At 39.3% G+C, this 7,501-nt stretch overlaps 1 long non-coding RNA gene across 4 annotated transcripts; it reads left to right on the forward strand.

Moving 5' to 3' along the window:
* The first annotated feature begins 1,440 nt into the window (after window positions 1–1,440).
* Window positions 1,441–7,501, forward strand: LOC105039415 (uncharacterized). Of its 4 annotated transcripts, none has more exons than XR_012139262.1 (4): window positions 1,441–1,597; window positions 4,120–6,118; window positions 6,201–6,919; window positions 6,997–7,501. It is a non-coding gene; the product is annotated as an uncharacterized lncRNA (long non-coding RNA). The 4 variants fall into 4 exon arrangements; XR_012139263.1 differs by having other exon boundaries at window positions 6,211–6,919; XR_830907.4 differs by having other exon boundaries at window positions 4,120–5,863; window positions 6,047–6,919.

Consider the following 7,501-nt stretch of genomic DNA (forward strand, 5'->3'; position numbering starts at 1 on the left):
CCGCACATCACGGCATCATAATTGAAAAATTAATGACCCACTACGTGATTATGGCCCGATGATTTAGCGTCATAAAATATGGGACCACGTCTAACAGTTACAAGAACTTCGTCTATAAAAAAAGATAAGGAAAATAGGACTGGTAAGCCACTTCTGGTTAGAACTCTGCTATTCTAAATATTGACATCTACTGTTCACCAACTTCTCTCTCTAACTTAAGTATTAGAGGATCTCCGTCGGACATAAATCTGATTAGTGCGGATATTATCTTGCAGGTATTTATTTTCGATGACAGATGATGGGGAGTTGATCACAACAGATATCATATCACGTTCCAGGCACTCATGATGCAAGCTAGCAACCCATACCTTTTCCAAGTGCATGATCCTAGCTAGTTGGGCTTAGGAGTGCCCCAACACGTTTCGGGGATGGCTGGACTTAAGGGTGTATGATAATAATGATACCCTCTTGGCTCCAATTGGCAAGGAGAAAACATGCACAGGATCATGTCGAAAACAAAGAACCGTGGTCCTCGGCCTGGTCGGACCGCAGATTGTCCGCACGACCGCACCCGAAAATATTCCTAAGAAAAATGATATGAATCAAAGTATGTTGAGGCCGAAGCCTGTTCTCAGCCCTTTTCACGACTATCACCTGCTGGAAGTCATGGCAGGTGGATGGCTTCTGCACCAAAGCAATGCTAGCTTGGCCCAATTATGATCATATATTATAACACATGGGTCGCTCCTTGTTTTCTACATCCATGCCCTTTTGCAAGCATTGCTCCGCAGAATCAGAGTCCATTAGACATAGTCATGTTGACCTTGATTAACTCTGCATGAAGAACATTTTTTATTATATATTCACGATCTCGCTAACATATAGCTGAATTAAAAATTATTTGCATCAATTACCAATAATATTTCCACTTTTTTAATTTTCAGAGGGTACCAACTGGTTTAGTTGATACATTTGTGGTGCGGATAGCCACCATCGACTTAGTTTTAATTATATTATTTTTATCCCAATATTGGGTCAGACAGCCTGAGATGAGCTTCAATGACAAGTAAACAACAACAAATTGCTCACACTCTTATGCATAAATTGCACCCTCATGCACACGCACCCCGAGTGGTTGCATGTATCAACCATGATGCACTTAGCATTTGCTAGGAAACCATTTCTCATAAAACATAATGTACACAGTGGAGATGAAGTAATTATATATCCATCTCTAGCTATCTTTTTCCTTTTTCCAGGGGGACTTGTGGTTCCGTATCTGGGCCTGGTGGGCCGAGTCCACATCCATCCTAAATTTAACGGGTCCACCGATGAGCCCGCTTGGCTTCAACCGGACGGGGACAAGCCCCCCCTCGTAGGCTCATTCGCGGGTTCACTGGACCGCTCCGCCCGGCGGGTAAAAAGTGGCCACGTCACCGTTGCTGCCACCGGGGCGGCTACATCTAATTACCACCCTCTAAAAATTAAACATAGTAAGCCCTAACCCTAAGCCCTTCCGAAAACCACAGCAAGAACGAAAGGGGATTCAAGGTTCCCTCGAGTACCCTTCTGGAAGCCCACTATAAATCCGCGTCAGGTATCGCTTATTGCTTGTCTTTTAGGATAATCTGTCTTATTTCTTGTTTTTTCTTCGGATTCTTTGTGTTTTGCTTTCAGTTTGATCTTGCAACGGGTGGGAGAATTTGTTTTTTTTCGTTTTGATGCCTTTTTTTTTAATTCGCTTTCCTTTCTGGTGGCACCATGGGGATTGTAACAGAATTTTTATATTGCGAAATTATTTGTGCACATCGGACCCCGAATATCGCCGCATCGACAAGATTGGATTTTCCCCCCTCTTTTGTTGGTTCTTTTTGAAGTTTTTAGATGCTGCTGCTGTGTATGAGATAATCTGCGTCAATTTTTTAATCCAGTGATCGGGCGAGGAGAAGAAAAGAGAACAAGCTTTTTGTAGAATATGCGATAACTAGTTAATCGATTTTTGTTGAAGAATTAGTTTTGGAATGAGGTATAAGGTATAAGCTATTTCTTGATACTTAGGAACCAAGAAAGAATGCCTGGCTTTTCTTTCTTGACAGAGTTTTCAGAAATTTACTTGCCTTTGTTGATCAAAAAGGGGAAAGTCTCGATTATGTTACATTGCATTCAATTAATCCTTCCCGCTATGTAATCTGGAAGAATTTGTGCCCTGATTTGATAGGATCAACTCATTGAAGTTCAATTCTTAGAGGAAGTTGGACGAGAATTTAATCAACACCTTGGCAAATGTGCATGCACTAAATTAAAAGGATAAATATTTAATATTTGTGAAATTTCACTAAAATTTTTGCCAATGTTGGAGGAGTAATGATGGACACAGCTGTCGTCATTGTTCAATTGTCATCTTTCTTGCAAATCTACCTTTCTTAATCTCAGCTTCTGCTTACAGAACTGAAAGTAGATTTGCATAATAACCTATCAGTAGATGCACCTTTTTGGCATATTGATGCATTTATCTGTTAATTGGCACATTAGTCTCTCGAGGTAAAGAGAAGAGTGAAGAAATATTGGGAGTTAGACAAATGAGACCAAGGAATAGATGCTTGCTTGTGAAATGAATAGGGCGCTATGATATCTAAGAAAGGTTAGTTAAAACGGTCTGGAGGACTTTTTGTTATTTTGGGCTGGATAGATTTTATTAATTGACATCTATATGAAGATCTTAAAGTTTAAAAATCTGGAACCTTATGCCTCAATTGGTGTTATCATAGTTGAGAAAATGGAAAATTGTTGATCATCACTGGACAAATTGCAAGCCAGTTACTTACATAGCCAATATCTGGAAGGTTTGTGAGACCTATGACAATGGTTCATTGCTAGCCTCAACCTTACCTATGCACACAATATGAAAGGATTATTATTTTCTAATTCTATGTTAAAGATCCAGATTAGCGATGTTGAAAAGCTAATCTTCATATTGCCTTCCATGACCTTACTCTTTATATTTTTAGAGTACTGATCTTTGCTTATTGTTTTTTTCATCTCCTTAAATAGGAAACTTTCTTCACATATATATCAACCTAGGACATCACACAGAAACATCATACCAAAAATTAGATTGTGATGTCTTTAGTAATGTCCAAATTCAGCAAAGTATTTTAACTCTGAGTGGTTATTGGATATGCATCCCTAAATTGTTAGCTTAATCAATGCTTCCTTGGGAGAGAGACTTTTCCGGCTTCATCCATTTTAGTCTTTTTGGGTTGCTTTTGATTTGCCTTTTTGGGTTATTTGTGCCTTTGAGATGAACACAACTTCCTATATAAAAAGTAGTCTCCCTCCGTCTTTGTCAAGACTCTTTGATTTCAGATGGTTGCTCCTTGTTTGTGCAAGCTTGGACTGCAGCTGATAAAGTAGATTCCCCCAGCTGCCAAGTAGACATGTAAGTTTCATGACAAGGCCCTCTCTAGCCTAGATTTGCGTTGACTTTGACATCAATTTTTAGATGGTTGATGTGAAGTTCACAGCTGGTCCTAAAATGTGGTCGGTCCAGCTAGACTTTTTAACTTCAAGTGCTCTATAGCTGATCCCATACTTGAGGGGGAAAGGCTTGGTTGGTGGTGGTGGCAGCATTGGTGATCCATTGTTAATGGAAACACTACTAAAATGGATCTTTTTAAATCTAAGAGCATATCTCGGTAATTTTGCACTAGACTATTAAAATTACTGGTGGGGCATCTTAGGTTATGGTTGCCAAATATATGATTGTGTTCTTTAATAAATCTTCCCTTCTTACGACATCTGTATGTATATCTATTTGCTAATTTTGCAGACTAGTGTTTGTATTGTGATGAATGTGCCGTAAACCTATGAAATGCATGGTTAAGATTTATTGCATGTCTAGCATTATTTCGTGAAACTCATGATTTGATTATTTTTGCACTTGCACCAACTATTAAGCTGGTGATAATATCCTTGCAATATTGTTTTACGCTTTAATTTAGAGTCGAGACGAATTTCAACCTCTTTGAAGGAAACGTTAATTAAAGACTTCTGTTGCATGTAAAATGGCTCTTGCTGAAAGAAAAACATTAATACATATGTGGACTTACCTTGATTCAGATTAACAATGATCGAGGCAGAGACTCTACTGGAGGGAACACTGCCATGTTGAGCAACCAGCCGTCAATTCTTGGTCCTCAGCCAATTCCAATGCTTGGTGGGATTCCTCCATACAACAGTGTTCCGTATCTACCTTCAGATGCAGTTATGGAACCTCAGCCTGTTGCAAGGTGGGATACAGGAGCTGGCACCGTAGCTCCTTTACCTGTCCACTTGCAGAATTAAATGTATATGCATCATGGGGCTGTCCCTCCTGGTGCAGGTCCTTAGATGATGCCCTTGCCTGGTCAAGGAAGCCAACGGGGCCACTGCCACTAGGTATGAGGCATCAGGTGGTGCCATTGCCTGGCTAAGGAATCCAGCAAGGGGCCATGCCGTGAATTTTTTTTTAAATATTATGTTTTAAAAACTTAATTTTCAAAATATCCTCATTTGTTTAGATCCGTAGTTTGGATGAGGTGGGATGCATGCATGAAATAATGGGTTCTTTCATTGTCACGCAAGATGAAATCGTGGATTGAGCTCACGATTTTCTTTGGAAGTGATTTACTGAAGTGTCAATGCAATCTTAGGTTGAATCTACGATTTCACGACTGCCTCTTTTTTTCTCAAAATTTTTCTTTCTCAATCGATCATTACCTCTATTCTAACATATCCAAAATCCCAAATCCTCATCTCTGTTGAATAAATAAAGAAAGAATAAAATATTCTTATTTTCTAACTAAAAAAAAATCAAGTCGATGTAGTACATAAATATAATAAAACATAAGAATCATGTTTCACATGATGACAATGTATTGGTTCAGCTTCACTTGATCTCTCATGTTCTTTCGTATATTGCTCTATTTGTGTGACATTCTTCTATGTAACTTCCTAAGCCATACAGCTTCCTACACAATATTGAATTCTTAGGTGCTCATGTTGTCTGCTGCATACCCAAAATATGTAGCGGTCTTCTCAACAAACTAGAATTGGCTTATGTCGTCATGCATGTACCTGATGATGTGTATGGAGTGAACGTTAGAAACTCTAAATCAGAAATGGAGATACAACCTACAACATATGGCCTTTCCATTCTTGATTCCAGAGTTCCTTATGTTCACTCCATACATGTCATCGGCCATCTACATGAATCCATTGAGCTATCTGGAGAGTTCCATATGTGTGGGTGAGGGAGTTACGTGGCTCTCACATAGATATAGAGCAATATACGGAGGAGCGTGAGGGATCGAGTGAAGCTGAATCAATATGTCGTCCGAAGCAATTTGCATGGAGGAAGAGGTAGCCATCATGTAGGACATGATTTTTATGTTTTATTATATTTATTTAGGATTTAATTTTTTTTAGTTAAAAAATAAAATATTTCATTCTTTATTTATTTAAATGGGGACGGGCATTTGGGGTTGGTGATGGGTTAGAATAGGACAGAGGATCGAATGAGAAAGAAAAATTTTGAAAAAAATGGGAGACTGTAATGAAATTATGGGTTTAACCCATGATTTCAGCAAATCACTTCAAAAAAAATCATGAGTTTAATCCATAATTTCATCTTACGCTGCAATGAAATTGTGGATCGAATCCACGATTTCATGCATGGCATCCTATCTCACCCAAACTACAGTAGATCTATAAATAAGTTTTTAAAATGAAAGTATTTTGAGAGTTAAGTTTTTAAAAAATAATTTTTAAAAAAGTTCTCATGCCGTCCGGTATGAGTCCTGAGACGATGCAGTTGCCTGGTCAAGTAAGTCAACAGTTCCCTATGCCATTCTCAATGCCTTACAGCCATTAAGCAACCTTTGCTGTGTTAGTCTTTTATTACCTAACCGCCTTTGCTTGATCTTCATGTGCTAGCATATTGTTTCTTGTTATCCTAGTAATTTTTTTGTTCTTAATGTTGTGCATTCCCTGTGGTTTGAAATGGAAGCATTGAGCGATAACGCGAGTTGCATGCACAAAACTCATGACATGACTGATACAAAACTGACCTCTCATCAAGGTATAGATCAATGGGCATATTTTTCAAGTCACAATGTGTTGCTTTCTCATATTCCAGAGGACTTTGTAATTTTTTTGTGAAGATTTATCTAGAATATGTGCATCACTTGGGACAACTTGGAGCAGAGAGTAAACACGACCGGTTGCTTTGCAAAAAGCGAGTTAGCCTAAGTTTTATCGTGCTTTGCTTGCGGAGAAACTTGTGAAATCTTGCTTCACAGCTTCAGGTGGTCATTTGATCTTTTCTGTTTCTTGTTATAGAAACTTCCAGTATCCAGATTTAAATGTCGTCTTGTGGCTATTATAAGCATTAGTGAGGTCCCTATGGTGGGTGACTCGTACCATCCCAGATGCCTGGGGGCTTGGCCGGTTGCCTGTATGTCACTTTTCTATGAATGATTGTAGAAAACTATGTAAACTGCTCATATGGTGACGGCATGTAATTTTCTATGCAACCGTATGTGTTCAAACAATGAATTGATACATGGGATGAGCAGCTCCCGAAGTAGGATGCGACTGCTCGCCGTAAAATTAGACTACCCTGAGCTATCTTCAAATTCACCGATAAAGCAGCATAAAGTCCAGGAAATTCCGTCAAAAACTCTGACTCATCCTGGGCACAATGATGATGGTTTCCATTCTAGATATAATCAACTCAAAGGTCAAATCCAAGTTGGATTGAGTTAAGGTCAAGCTAGACCACGATCAGACTTGAGTCGCGGGCAGCCTTTTCCAAATCATTAGACCGTGGAGGAGCGAAGCTAGATCCAGTCCCGAACAGACCGATCCATATGCACGCTAGGTGTGGGGATCACGCCTCCTTGGTTTTTTTTTTTTTTTCTCCATGGATTTGTTAAATGCGATGCATTTATCTTGCAGAAATCTCGTTGATGCATTTGTGGTTTGGCTTTTCAATGCATGCTTCCGTAATTAGCGTGAGTTTGGACGAGGAGTCCCATCTTAATTCTCCTATGCATATAATGGGCGGAGACATTAACTTATTATTCTCACCAATTGAAGTTTTTAAACTGGAAAAGCTGATGAAGTCGATTTCAACGAGACGACTGCGGCTTGTATCGCTCTCTTATTTTGATGGTAAGAGAAGCCCCGAATTTGGCATTTGCTAGTTTTCACGGCATTTGTTGGCATCATCTCCCACACAGGTTCGCAGCAATTCCCATGTTGACTTGGGATAAAGCAAGGCCTCTGTGACCCTATGGCCCTGGTGGGCTTTTGTGTCGTGGATGGACCTTCCTGCCTGTACTCTGCCCAACGAGGACATTGAAACTATGTGTTTAACTACTGGCCCAATAAAAACAACCAGTAGTTTCCATTAATTAAGCTTTTTATCAAGAAATAACTGTGATAAGACAAAATCCAGATG

This window comes from Elaeis guineensis, chromosome 2, assembly GCF_000442705.2.
Source record: "Elaeis guineensis isolate ETL-2024a chromosome 2, EG11, whole genome shotgun sequence".
In the NCBI taxonomy this organism is placed as follows: Eukaryota; Viridiplantae; Streptophyta; class Magnoliopsida; order Arecales; family Arecaceae; genus Elaeis; species Elaeis guineensis.